Source organism: Podarcis muralis, chromosome 10 (assembly GCF_964188315.1).
Source record: "Podarcis muralis chromosome 10, rPodMur119.hap1.1, whole genome shotgun sequence".
Classification (NCBI taxonomy): Eukaryota; Metazoa; Chordata; class Lepidosauria; order Squamata; family Lacertidae; genus Podarcis; species Podarcis muralis.
The window spans coordinates 77,930,504-77,944,396 of NC_135664.1; the positions used below are offsets into that span (position 1 = coordinate 77,930,504).

At 55.4% G+C, this 13,893-nt stretch overlaps 1 long non-coding RNA gene across 1 annotated transcript; it reads left to right on the top strand.

Annotated features, from left to right (window-relative positions):
- Positions 1–526: 526 nt before the first annotated feature.
- Positions 527–4,483, top strand: LOC144329025 (uncharacterized). The gene is made up of 3 exons (XR_013394462.1): positions 527–1,707; positions 2,011–2,125; positions 4,409–4,483. It is a non-coding gene; the product is annotated as an uncharacterized LOC144329025 (long non-coding RNA).
- Positions 4,484–13,893: the final 9,410 nt, after the last annotated feature.

Sequence of the window (13,893 nt, forward strand, 5' to 3'; positions counted from 1 at the left end):
ATTGCTTCAATTTCCTGCCCAGAGCCTCGTAGTCTCTTTTGATCTTCTGGAGGCTATTGCTTGCAGTGTCATTGGTTCCCACATGAACCAAGAGGAAGGGGTATTTGTCAGTGGGTTTTATGATTCCTTGCAGTCGTTCAGTTACATCTTGGATCTTAGCCCCTGGGAGACAGCACACTTCCCGAGACATCTTGTCAGGCCCACAGATCACTGCTTCTGTTCCCCTCAGTAGGGAATCCCCTATCACCACTACACGCCTCCTCTTAGGTTTGGTCGGGGTTCTTCCGTGAGCTATCCGTTCCAAGGTCGCCTGCACATTCCCTGAGGACTGACTTTGCTGGTCGTCTTCATATACCTGATCGACTTTAATGAGGGAGAGATCCTCAAATGGAGTGTGCTCTTCGTCTTCCATGCTAGGGGAGAGGACCTCAAAGCGATTGCGTATTTCTAAACAATCAGAATGAACCCTGGGCCTCCTACTTCTTTGAGTCACGTTTCTCCATATATCTGGCTCCTGTGCTGATGAACTAGCCTCCTTCTCAGGGGAGTCCCCTGTCTCCTCCTTGGTGGAGACGGTGTGCTCTGTTGCTTCCAAGAAGAGCTCCAGATCTCTAATTCTTTGGAGCGTAGCTACACGTTCCTCCAGTTGCTGGACTTTGTCTTTTAAGAGGGCAATCAACATGCAATTGCTGCAGGTAAAGCTGCCTGCAACCTTTGGCAAGATGGCAAACATTGCGCAGGAACCGCAGGCGACTGCAGCTGTTCCCTCCCCCTCCATCTTGAGAACGTCGTTGGGGTGGCTACAGCGGTCCTCCATCATAAAAAGCGTGAAGACAGGACAAATAACTCCCTCCACAAAAAAACCTAGGTCTCCCCCAATTTAGGTCTCTCCTAAATCTAAAAGATGGATCAAACTGCTGCCCTGCTACCTCTGGTAAGCTCCTCCCACAGCTAATCACCTTCCTCAACAGAAACCCTGCCCCCTCTGACCTTTGCACAGGAAGAACAGCTAATCAGCCACAAAGAAACACACACACACAAGAAAACCCTTTTTGCTCCTTCTTCAACTGCTGCCCTGCTACCTCTGGTAAGCTCCTCCCACAGCTAATCACCTTCCTCAACAGAAACCCTGCCCCCTCTGACCTTTGCACAGGGAGAACAGCTAATCAGCCACAAAGAAACCCACACACACAAGAAAACCTTTTTTGCTCCTTCTTCAACTGCTGCCCTGCAAACTCTGATAAGCTCCTCCCACAGCTAATCACCTTCCTCAACAGAAACCCTGCCCCCTCTGACCTTTACACAGGGAAAACAGCTAATCAGCCACAAAGAAACCCACACACACAAGAAAACCTTTTTTGCTCCTTCTTCAACTTCTGCCCTGCAAACTTTCAACTGTGTTTGTTGGAGGGAGAGGAGTTATTGGTTTGCTTTGGTTCTTGTTTTTATTCTGTATTTTGTGCTTTTTAACTTGCATTTTTATGTTGTGAACTGCTCGGAGATCTACAGGTGAAGGGCAGTATACAAATTTTAAAAATATAATCTTCTTAATTCCTTCACTTGACTCAGGATCGCTGTGCAGGCCCTGAAACAACTGATTGGGCGTCTTGAATACCTTGATGATTCTGAGGCTTTGGGGTTGCAAAGCTGCTGGGATATGCTCTCAAGTCCAGAAAGCTTTTTCAAAGGCATTCGTCTTCTGGCAAGGTAAGAAGGTGAAAAGGACTGGCAGGTGAGGCATGAAGAGCAAGGCCTGCTTTCTGGGGAAATGGGGATAAACGTCTTATTTATTTCAGAAAATGTACCATATTGTTCACTCTATAAGACGCAATTTTCCCCTCCTAAAAAGTAAGGGGAAATGTGTGTGCGTCTTATGGAGCGAATGCAGGTGGGAGGCTCTGCTCAGCGTTCAAGTAACCTGGTGGTGGTTGTTGTTGTGCAGGAACGCTGAGCGGTTCTTCCTGCCAGCTTCAGGCTTGTGAATCCTTTGCTCTTACTCTTCTGTTTCAGGACCTTATTCACCTCCTCGCCCGAAGAGTACAAGAGGATTTCCCGTTTGGCACGTGAATATATGTGCTGTCCAAACGATAAAAAGAGGGCCATCGGCATGGCCTTTTACTTTGAGGTAGGAACTGGAAACAGGGAATGCCTGTTCTAATGTCTCTTTTATATATATATATAAATATCTATTAAGATTTTACAAATTATATCAAACAAAACAATACACACAAACACAAAAAAAGAACAAGTATAATTTCAAAACCTTATTTTCTTAAAACTTACTTCACCGACCTCCTCATACCTCCCCTTTCTGCATTCCTATTTCAAATATTTAGTTCAGCAAATCCTCACCCTTAATTTTATCTAATTGTCGACCTTTCTTTTCTTTTAACTTAATCTTTACAGCTGTACTCCATTTAATTTCTAAAACCACATCATTCTAGCACTCATTAATTTTACAATGTTTCTTAAGATAGTTCTTAAATTTCTTCCAATCTTCTTCCGCCGTCTCTTTCCCCTGGTCCCGGATTCTGCCAGTCATTTCTGCTAGTCCCATATAGTCAATCACCTTCATCTGCCATTCTTCCAAGGTGGGTAGATCTTGTGTCTTCCAATACTTTGCGATGAGTATTCTTGCTGCTGTTGTAGCATACATAAAGAATGTTCTATCTTTCTTTGGCACCAATTGGCCAACAATGCCCAGGAGAAAGGCCTCTGGTTTCTTAAGGAAGGTATATTTAAATACCTTTTTCATTTCATTATATATCATTTCCCAGAAAGCCTTAATCCTTGGGCACGTCCACCAAAGGTGAAAAAAGTACCTTTAGTTTCTTTACATTTCCAACATTTATTATCAGGCAAGTGGTAATTTTTTGCAAGCTTGACTGGGGTCATGTACCACCTATAAATCATTTTCATAATATTTTCCTTTAAGGCATTACATGCCATAAATTTCATACCGGTGTTCCACAACTATTCCCAGTCAGCAAACATAATGTTATGACCAATATCCTGTGCCCACTTTATCATAGCTGATTTCACTGTTTCATCTTGTGTATTCCATTTCAACAGCAAGTTATACATTCCTGACAAGTTCTTAGTATGGGGTTCTATCAGTTCTGTTTCTAATCTTGATTTTTCCACCTGGAAGCCAATTTTCCTGTCCAACTTAAAAACCTCCGTTATTTGGTAATAATGGAGCCAGTTTCTCACTTTGTCTTTTAATTTCTCAAAACTCTGCAATTTAAATTTATCCCCCTCTTGTTCCAAAATTTCCCAATATTTCGGGCCTTTTGGCATCCATATTGAGTTTTTTCACAGCCTTAGCTTCCATTGGCGACAACCACCTTGGGGTTTTATTTTCCAACAGGTCTTTATATCTAATCCAGACATTATATAATGCTTTCCTGACAATATGATTTTTAAAAGCTTTGTGAGCTTTAACCTTGTCATACCATAAATATGCATGCCACCCAAAAATATTGTTAAAACCTTCTAAATCCAAAATGTCTGTGTTCTCAAGAAGCAGCCAGTCTTTCAACCAGCAGAAAGCTGCTGATTCATAGTAAAGTTTAAAGTCCGGCAGGGCAAATCCCCCTCTTTCTTTTGCATCAGTTAAAATCTTAAGTTTTATTCTGGGTTTCTTTCCCTGCCAGACAAATTTCGAGATATCTTTCTGCCACTTCTTGAAACAATCCATCTTGTCCACGATTTGCAATGTTTGAAACAAAAACAACATTCTAGGCAATACATTCATTTTGATCACAGCAATATGGCCCAACAGTGAAAGCTTCAAATTTGACCATATTTCTAGATCCTTTTTTACTTCCGTCCAGCATTTCTCATAATTGTCTTTAAATAAATTCACATTTTTAGCTGTCATGTTAATCCCCAAGTATTTCACTTTCTTAACCACAGTTAAACCTGTTTCATTCTGGAACCTCTCCCTTTCAGTAACTGTTAAATTTTTCTCTAATACCTTAGTCTTTAATTTATTCAGTTTAAATCCTGCGACTTGACCAAACTCTTGAATTAATTCTAAGACTCTTTTAGTACTAGTGTCTGGCTCTTGTAATGTAAGTACCAAGTCATCTGCGAATGCTCTCAGTTTGTAATGTTTAACTCCGACCTGTACCCCTTTAACCAGCTGGTCCCTTCTAATCATGTTCAGCAAAACCTCGAGGACCGATATAAAAAGCAATTATTTCTAATGTTTCTTATGGTTTCTTTATTCCTCGCAATTTAACTGTCAAATGTTCTTTAGCATTTACACATTTTTTATTTAATTGTACAACTTCAGCTGCATTCACTGCTATCATGTCTAATATATATGGACAATGTTTTTTTGATAGAAGATGAATGCATACATAATAAAAGATGCACTTACAGTGGCTTTGCTCCAACTTAGGGGATGTCTGACTCCGATACGGACACTTCCGTGATCTAGTGCGCAAGTTACTGCAGGCAGCAATCATACAGGTATTCCGTTAATGGATGGACAAGTCTTCACCTTTGGAAGGCTAAGATTTTTCTTAAAATTACATTTTTATATGTACTATTGGAAACACCTTAAAGCTGATATAAGTTCATATGTATTTATTTTTGCCTGCTTTAAAGATTGATTTTTGTGTGTCTGCTGGTTTATTATATATCTTTTTTCCTCTTTGTTCCGCTATGTATCGGGGTGGAGAGACTAATAATAATAATAATAATAATAATAATAATAATAATAATAATCTTTTGCTCATCCAAATAAGCTGTTTTCATTTATTTATTGAGGCCACTAAGTCTTTGAACGGAAGAGATTTCTCCAGTTTCAAGCCTCATCTCATGCTCTTTATGAGCAAAGACCAAACCCTCCTGCAGTTCAGACCCAGCTTAGGATGTGTTTGGTTCAGCATGATTCCAACCAGCTCATACTCCTTCCTTCCCTTTCCCACCAAAATGTACCTGACTGTGAGAGCAGAGGCGAATTAGATTGGGAGGGCCATGCCCAGCCCTAGAGGTTGGAATGCAGGGTCCAGGCCCACCAGAAACCAGCGGAGAACTCCATAGTTCCAAATGGAAGCAGCAGCCTAGCTTCTGCTGTGGCCAGATTGGGATGAGAAGGGACAGGAGGGGTCATGCGTGGCTGGGTGCTTCTTGCTGGAGACCATTGAACTGAAGTGAGCTGCTTTGGGGGCCAACCTGAATCAATCCCAAAATAACCCGTTCAAGAGGTGCTTTTTAGAAACTGAGCTCACAGTCCAACTGTAAAACCATGACATTATATGCTTATGAAATACGTGATATTTGTTGTCTGATAAGGGGGGGGCGGCAGCTCTATACGTTCCATGGGTAACAACAAGCCTGGGGGTCAAAAAAAGGCAACACCTTCTCAGGTGAATATCAGGCTTGAGTCCATAAATGTTGCTCGACTTTATCTGGTGTCACTTAGGCTCTGCCAGTGAGACCGCCTGTGCTGCTGCCGCTGTTCTGCCAGTGAGACCGCCTCTGCTGCTGCCGCTGTTCTGCCAGTGAGACCGCCTCTGCTGCTGCCGCTGTTCTGCCAGTGAGACCGCCTCTGCTGCTGCCGCTGTTCTGCCAGTGAGACCGCCTGTGCTGCTGCCGCTGTTCTGCCAGTGAGACCGCCTGTGCTGCTGCCGCTGTTCTGCCAGTGAGACCGCCTCTGCTGCTGCCGCTGTTCTGCCAGTGAGACCGCCTGTGCTGCTTCCGTTGTTCTGCCAGTGAGACCGCCTCTGCTGCTGCCGCTGTTCTGCCAGTGAGACCGCCTCTGCTGCTGCCGCTGTTCTGCCAGTGAGACCGCCTCTGCTGCTGCCGCTGTTCTGCCAGTGAGACCGCCTGTGCTGCTGCCGCTGTTCTGCCAGTGAGACCGCCTGTGCTGCTGCCGCTGTTCTGCCAGTGAGACCGCCTGTGCTGCTGCCGCTGTTCTGCCAGTGAGACCGCCTCTGCTGCTGCCGTTGTTCTGCCAGTGAGACCGCCTCTGCTGCTGCCGCTGTTCTGCCAGTGAGACCGCCTCTGCTGCTGCCGCTGTTCTGCCAGTGAGACCGCATGTGCTGCTGCCGCTGTTCTGCCAGTGAGACTGCCTCTGCTGCTGCCGCTGTTCTGCCAGAGAGACCGCCTCTGCTGCTGCCGCTGTTCTGCCAGTGAGACCGCCTGTGCTGCTGCCGCTGTTCTGCCAGTGAGACCGCCTCTGCTGCTGCCGCTGTTCTGACAGTGAGACCGCCTCTGCTGCTGCCGCTGTTCTGCCAGTGAGACCGCCTGTACTGCTGCCGCTGTTCTGCCAGTGAGACCGCCTCTGCTGCTGCCGCTGTTCTGCCAGTGAGACCGCCTCTGCTGCTGCCGCTGTTCTGCCAGTGAGACCGCCTCTGCTGCTGCCGCTGTTCTGCCAGTGAGACCGCCTCTTCTGCTGCCGCTGTTCTGCCAGTGAGACCGCCTCTGCTGCTGCCGCTGTTCTGCCAGTGAGACCGCCTGTGCTGCTGCCGCTGTTCTGCCAGTGAGACCGCCTCTGCTGCTGCCGCTGTTCTGCCAGTGAGACCGCCTGTGCTGCTGCCGCTGTTCTGCCAGTGAGACCGCCTCTGCTGCTGCCGCTGTTCTGCCAGTGAGACAGCCTCTGCTGCTACCGCTGTTCTGCCAGTGAGACCGCCTCTTCTGCTGCCGCTGTTCTGCCAGTGAGACCGCCTGTGCTGCTGCCGCTGTTCTGCCAGTGAGACCGCCTGTGCTGCTGCCGCTGTTCTGCCAGTGAGACCGCCTGTGCTGCTGCCGCTGTTCTGCCAGTGAGACCGCCTCTGCTGCTGCCGCTGTTCTGCCCGTGAGACCGCCTCTGCTGCTGCCGCTGTTCTGCCAGTGAGACCGCCTGTGCTGCTGCCGCTGTTCTGCCCGTGAGACCGCCTCTGCTGCTGCCGCTGTTCTGCCAGTGAGACCGCCTCTGCTGCTGCCGCTGTTCTGCCAGTGAGACCGCCTCTGCTGCTGCCGTTGTTCTGCCAGTGAGACCGCCTGTGCTGCTGCCGCTGTTCTGCCAGTGAGACCGCCTCTGCTGCTGCCGCTGTTCTGCCAGTGAGACCGCCTCTGCTGCTGCCGCTGTTCTACCAGTGAGACCGCCTCTGCTGCTGCCGCTGTTCACCCAGTGAGACCGCCTCTGCTGCTGCCGCTGTTCTGCCAGTGAGACCGCCTCTGCTGCTGCCGCTGTTCTGCCAGTGAGACCGCCTGTGCTGCTGCCGCTGTTCTGCCAGTGAGACCGCCTGTGCTGCTGCCGCTGTTCTGCCAGTGAGACTGCCTGTGCTGCTGCCGCTGTTCTGCCAGTGAGACCGCCTGTGCTGCTGCCGCTGTTCTGCCAGTGAGACCGCCTCTGCTGCTGCCGCTGTTCTGCCAGTGAGACCGCCTCTGCTGCTGCCGCTGTTCTGCCAGTGAGACCGCCTCTGCTGCTGCCGCTGTTCTGCCAGTGAGACCGCCTGTGCTGCTGCCGCTGTTCTGCCAGTGAGACCGCCTGTGCTGCTGCCGCTGTTCTGCCAGTGAGACCGCCTCTGCTGCTGCCGCTGTTCTGCCAGTGAGACCGCCTGTGCTGCTGCCGCTGTTCTGCCAGTGAGACCGCCTCTTCTGCTGCCGCTGTTCTGCCAGTGAGACCGCCTGTGCTGCTGCCGCTGTTCTGCCAGTGAGACCGCCTGTGCTGCTGCCGCTGTTCTGCCAGTGAGACCGCCTGTGCTGCTGCCGCTGTTCACCCAGTGAGACCGCCTGTGCTGCTGCCGCTGTTCTGCCACTGAGACCGCCTGTGCTGCTGCCGCTGTTCTGCCAGTGAGACCGCCTCTGCTGCTGCCGCTGTTCTGCCAGTGAGACCGCCTGTGCTGCTGCCGCTGTTCTGCCAGTGAGACCGCCTCTGCTGCTGCCGCTGTTCTGCCAGTGAGACCACCTCTGCTGCTGCCGCTGTTCTGCCAGTGAGACCGCCTCTGCTGCTGCCGCTGTTCTACCAGTGAGACCGCCTCTGCTGCTGCCGCTGTTCACCCAGTGAGACCGCCTGTGCTGCTGCCGCTGTTCTGCCAGTGAGACCGCCTGTGCTGCTTCCGTTGTTCTGCCAGTGAGACCGCCTCTGCTGCTGCCGCTGTTCTGCCAGTGAGACCGCCTCTGCTGCTGCCGCTGTTCTGCCAGTGAGACCGCCTGTGCTGCTGCCGCTGTTCTGCCAGTGAGACCGCCTGTGCTGCTGCCGCTGTTCTGCCAGTGAGACCGCCTGTGCTGCTGCCGCTGTTCTGCCAGTGAGACCGCCTGTGCTGCTGCCGCTGTTCTGCCAGTGAGATCGCCTCTGCTGCTGCCGCTGTTCTGCCAGTGAGACCGCCTGTGCTGCTGCCGCTGTTCTGCCAGTGAGACCGCCTGTGCTGCTGCCGCTGTTCTGCCAGTGAGACCGCCTGTGCTGCTGCCGCTGTTCTGCCAGTGAGACCGCCTGTGCTGCTGCCGCTGTTCTGCCAGTGAGACCGCCTCTTCTGCTGCCGCTGTTCTGCCAGTGAGACCGCCTCTGCTGCTTCCGCTGTTCTGCCAGTGAGACCGCCTGTGCTGCTGCCGCTGTTCTGCCAGTGAGACCGCCTGTGCTGCTGCCGCTGTTCTGCCAGTGAGACCGCCTGTGCTGCTGCCGCTGTTCTGCCAGTGAGACCGCCTGTGCTGCTGCCGCTGTTCTGCCAGTGAGACCGCCTGTGCTGCTGCCGCTGTTCTGCCAGTGAGACCGCCTGTGCTGCTGCCGCTGTTCTGCCAGTGAGACCGCCTGTGCTGCTGCCGCTGTTCTGCCACTGAGACCGCCTGTGCTGCTGCCGCTGTTCTGCCAGTGAGACCGCCTCTGCTGCTGCCGCTGTTCTGCCAGTGAGACCGCCTGTGCTGCTGCCGCTGTTCTGCCAGTGAGACCGCCTCTGCTGCTGCCGCTGTTCACCCAGTGAGACCGCCTCTGCTGCTGCCGCTGTTCTGCCAGTGAGACCGCCTCTGCTGCTGCCGCTGTTCTGCCAGTGAGACCGCCTCTGCTGCTGCCGCTGTTCACCCAGTGAGACCGCCTCTGCTGCTGCCGCTGTTCTGCCAGTGAGACCGCCTGTGCTGCTGCCGCTGTTCTGCCAGTGAGACCGCCTGTGCTGCTGCCGCTGTTCTGCCAGTGAGACCGCCTGTGCTGCTGCCGCTGTTCTGCCAGTGAGACCGCCTCTGCTGCTGCCGCTGTTCTGCCAGTGAGACCGCCTCTGCTGCTGCCGCTGTTCTGCCAGTGAGACCGCCTGTGTTGCTGCCGCTGTTCTGCCAGTGAGACCGCCTGTGCTGCTGCCGCTGTTCTGCCAGTGAGACCGCCTCTGCTGCTGCCGCTGTTCTGCCAGTGAGACCGCCTGTGCTGCTGCCGCTGTTCTGCCAGTGAGACCGCCTGTGCTGCTGCCGCTGTTCTGCCAGTGAGACCGCCTGTGCTGCTGCCGCTGTTCTGCCAGTGAGACCGCCTCTGCTGCTGCCGTTGTTCTGCCAGTGAGACCGCCTCTGCTGCTGCCGCTGTTCTGCCAGTGAGACCGCCTGTGCTGCTGCCGCTGTTCTGCCAGTGAGACCGCCTGTGCTGCTGCCGCTGTTCTGCCAGTGAGACCGCCTGTGCTGCTGCCGCTGTTCTGCCAGTGAGACCGCCTCTTCTGCTGCCGCTGTTCTGCCAGTGAGACCGCCTGTGCTGCTGCCGCTGTTCTGCCAGTGAGACCGCCTCTGCTGCTGCCGCTGTTCTGCCAGTGAGACCGCCTCTGCTGCTGCCGCTGTTCTGCCAGTGAGACCGCCTGTGCTGCTGCCGCTGTTCTGCCAGTGAGACCGCCTGTGCTGCTGCCGCTGTTCTGCCAGTGAGACCGCCTGTGCTGCTGCCGCTGTTCTGCCAGTGAGACCGCCTCTGCTGCTGCCGCTGTTCTGCCAGTGAGACCGCCTGTGTTGCTGCCGCTGTTCTGCCAGTGAGACCGCCTGTGCTGCTGCCGCTGTTCTGCCAGTGAGACCGCCTCTGCTGCTGCCGCTGTTCTGCCAGTGAGACCGCCTGTGCTGCTGCCGCTGTTCTGCCAGTGAGACCGCCTGTGCTGCTGCCGCTGTTCTGCCAGTGAGACCGCCTGTGCTGCTTCCGTTGTTCTGCCAGTGAGACCGCCTCTGCTGCTGCCGCTGTTCTGCCAGTGAGACCGCCTGTGCTGCTGCCGCTGTTCTGCCAGTGAGACCGCCTGTGCTGCTGCCGCTGTTCTGACAGTGAGACCGCCTGTGCTGCTGCCGCTGTTCTGCCAGTGAGACCGCCTCTGCTGCTGCCGCTGTTCTGCCAGTGAGACCGCCTCTGCTGCTGCCGCTGTTCTGCCAGTGAGACCGCCTGTGCTGCTGCCGCTGTTCTGTCATTGAGACCGCCTGTGCTGCTGCCGCTGTTCTGCCAGTGAGACCGCCTCTGCTGCTGCCGCTGTTCTGCCAGTGAGACCGCCTCTGCTGCTGCCGCTGTTCTGCCAGTGAGACCGCCTGTGCTGCTGCCGCTGTTCACCCAGTGAGACCGCCTCTGCTGCTGCCGCTGTTCTGCCAGTGAGACCGCCTGTGCTGCTGCCGCTGTTCTGCCAGTGAGACCGCCTGTGCTGCTGCCGCTGTTCTGCCAGTGAGACCGCCTGTGCTGCTGCCGCTGTTCTGCCAGTGAGACCGCCTCTGCTGCTGCCGCTGTTCTGCCAGTGAGACCGCCTCTGCTGCTGCCGCTGTTCTGCCAGTGAGACCGCCTCTGCTGCTGCCGCTGTTCTGCCAGTGATACCGCCTCTGCTGCTGCCGCCGCTGTTCTGCCAGTGAGACCGCCTGTGCTGCTGCCGCTGTTCTGCCAGTGAGACCGCCTCCGCTGCTGCCGCTGTTCTGCCAGTGAGACCGCCTCCGCTGCTGCCGCTGTTCTGCCAGTGAGACCGCCTGTGCTGCTGCCGCTGTTCTGCCAGTGAGACCGCCTGTGCTGCTGCCGCTGTTCTGCCAGTGAGACCGCCTGTGCTGCTGCCGCTGTTCTGCCAGTGAGACCGCCTGTGCTGCTGCCGCTGTTCTGCCAGTGAGACCGCCTGTGCTGCTGCCGCTGTTCTGCCAGTGAGACCGCCTGTGCTGCTGTCGCTGTTCTGCCAGTGAGACCGCCTCTGCTGCTGCCGCTGTTCTGCCAGTGAGACCGCCTGTGCTGCTGCCGCTGTTCTGCCAGTGAGACCGCCTGTGCTGCTGCCGTTGTTCTGCCAGTGAGACCGCCTCTGCTGCTGCCGTTGTTCTGCCAGTGAGACCGCCTCTGCTGCTGCCGCTGTTCTGCCAGTGAGACCGCCTCTGCTGCTGCCGCTGTTCACCCAGTGAGACCGCCTCTGCTGCTGCCGCTGTTCTGCCAGTGAGACCGCCTGTGCTGCTGCCGCTGTTCTGCCAGTGAGACCGCCTGTGCTGCTGCCGCTGTTCTGCCACTGAGACCGCCTGTGCTGCTGCCGCTGTTCTGCCAGTGAGACCGCCTGTGCTGCTGCCGCTGTTCTGCCAGTGAGACCGCCTGTGCTGCTGCCGCTGTTCTGCCAGTGAGACCGCCTCTGCTGCTGCCGCTGTTCTGCCAGTGAGACCGCCTCTGCTGCTGCCGCTGTTCTGCCAGTGAGACCGCCTGTGCTGCTGCCGCTGTTCTGCCAGTGAGACCGCCTCTGCTGCTGCCGCTGTTCTGCCAGTGAGACCGCCTCTGCTGCTGCCGCTGTTCTGCCAGTGAGACCGCCTGTGCTGCTGCCGCTGTTCTGCCAGTGAGACCGCCTGTGCTGCTGCCGCTTTTCTGCCAGTGAGACCGCCTCTGCTGCTGCCGCTGTTCTGCCAGTGAGACCGCCTCTGCTGCTGCCGCTGTTCTGCCAGTGAGACCGCCTGTGCTGCTGCCGCTGTTCTGCCAGTGAGACCGCCTCTGCTGCTGCCGCTGTTCTGCCAGTGAGACCGCCTGTGCTGCTGCCGCTGTTCTGCGGTCTCACTAGCAGAACAGCGGCAGCAGCACAGGCAGTCTCACTGGCAGAACAGCGGCAGCAGCACAGGCGGTCACACAGGCAGAACAGCGGCAGCAGCAGAGGCGGTCTCACTAGCAGAACAGCGGCAGCAGCACAGGCGGTCTCACTGGCAGAACAGCGGCAGCAGCACAGGCGGTGTTCTGCCAGTGAGACCGCCTGTGCTGCTGCCGCTGTTCTGCCAGTGAGACCGCCTGTGCTGCTGCCGCTGTTCTGCCAGTGAGACCGCCTGTGCTGCTGCCGCTGTTCTGCCAGTGAGACCGCCTGTGCTGCTGCCGCTGTTCTGCCAGTGAGACCGCCTGTGCTGCTGCCGCTGTTCTGCCAGTTAGACCACCTGTGCTGCTGCAACTGCCTCTTCTAGCTGTAAAAGCCTCAACGACCTGCGCTGCTGCCACTGCCTCTTCTGGCTGCCAAAGCCTCAGCGACCTGCGCTGCTTCCGCAGCCCCGTCTGCCTGTCAAAGCCTCAATTACGTGCTCTGCTGCCGCAGCCCCTTCTGCCTGTCAAAGCCTCGACAACCTGATCTGCTGCCACTGACTATTCTGGCTGCAAAAGCCTCAACGACCTGCGCTGCTGCCGCAGCCCAGTCTGCCTGACAAAGCCTCAATTACCTGCTCTGCTGCCCCTGCCTCTTCTGGCTGTCAAAGCGGCAACGACCTGCGCTGCTGCCGCAGCCCAGTCTGCCTGTCAAAGCCTCAATTACCTGCTCTGCTGCCGCTGCCTCTCTGGCCGTCAAAGGCTCAACGACCTGTGCTGCTGCAGCAGCCCCTTCTGGCCGTTAAAGCCTCGACGAATTGCGCTGCTGCCGCTGTCTCTTCTGGCTGTTAAATCCTCCACGTCCTGCTATGCTGCCACTGCCCCTTCTGGCTGTCAAAGCCTCGATGACCTGCGCTGCCACCGCTGCCCCTTCTGGCTGTCAAAGCCTCCACGACCTGCTATGCTGCCACTGCCTCACGTCGCTGTCAAAGCCTCAACGACCTGCACTGCTGCCGCAGCCTCTTCTGGCTGTCAAAGCCTCAACGACCTGTGCTGCTTCCACTGCCTCTTCTGGCTGTCAAAGCATCGATGACCTGCGCTGCTGCCGCAGCCCCTTCTGGCTGTCAAAGCCTCGACGACCTGCGCTGCTACCGCAGCCCCTTCTGGCTGTCAAAGCCTCAACGATCTGCTCTGCTGCCGATGCCTCTCTGGCTCTCAAAGCCTCCACGACCTGTGCTGCTGCCGCTGCCCCGTCTGGCTGTCAAAGCCTCAATTACCTGCTCTGCAGCCGCTGCCTCTCTGGCCGTCAAAGGCTCAACGACCTGTGCTGCTGCAGCAGCCCCTTCTGGCCGTTAAAGCCTCGACGAATTGCGCTGCTGCCGCTGTCTCTTCTGGCTGTTAAATCCTCCACGACCTGCTATGCTGCCACTGCCCCTTCTGGCTGTCAAAGCGTCCACGACCTTCTATTCTTCCACTGCCCCTTCTGGCTGTCAAAGCCTCGATGACCTGCGCTGCCGCCGCTGCCCCTTCTGGCTGTCAAAGCCTCCACGACCTGCTATGCTGCCACTGCCTCACCTGGCTGTCAAAGCCTCAACGACCTGTGCTGCTGCCGCAGCCTCTTCTGGCTGTCAAAGCCTCAACGACCTGTGCTGCTTCCACTGCCTCTTCTGGCTGCAAAAGCCTCAACGACCTGCGCTGCTGCCGCAGCCCAGTCTGCCTGTCAAAGCCTCAATTACCTGCTCTGCAGCCGCTGCCTCTCTGGCCGTCAAAGGCTCAACGACCTGTGCTGCTGCAGCAGCCCCTTCTAGCCGTTAAAGCCTCGATGACCTGCGCTGCCGCCGCTGCCCCTTCTGGCTGTCAAAGCCTCCACGACCTGCTATGCTGCCACTGCCTCACGTGGCTGTCAAAGCCTCAACGACCTGCGCTGCTGCCGCAGCCTCTTCTGGCTGTCAAAGCCT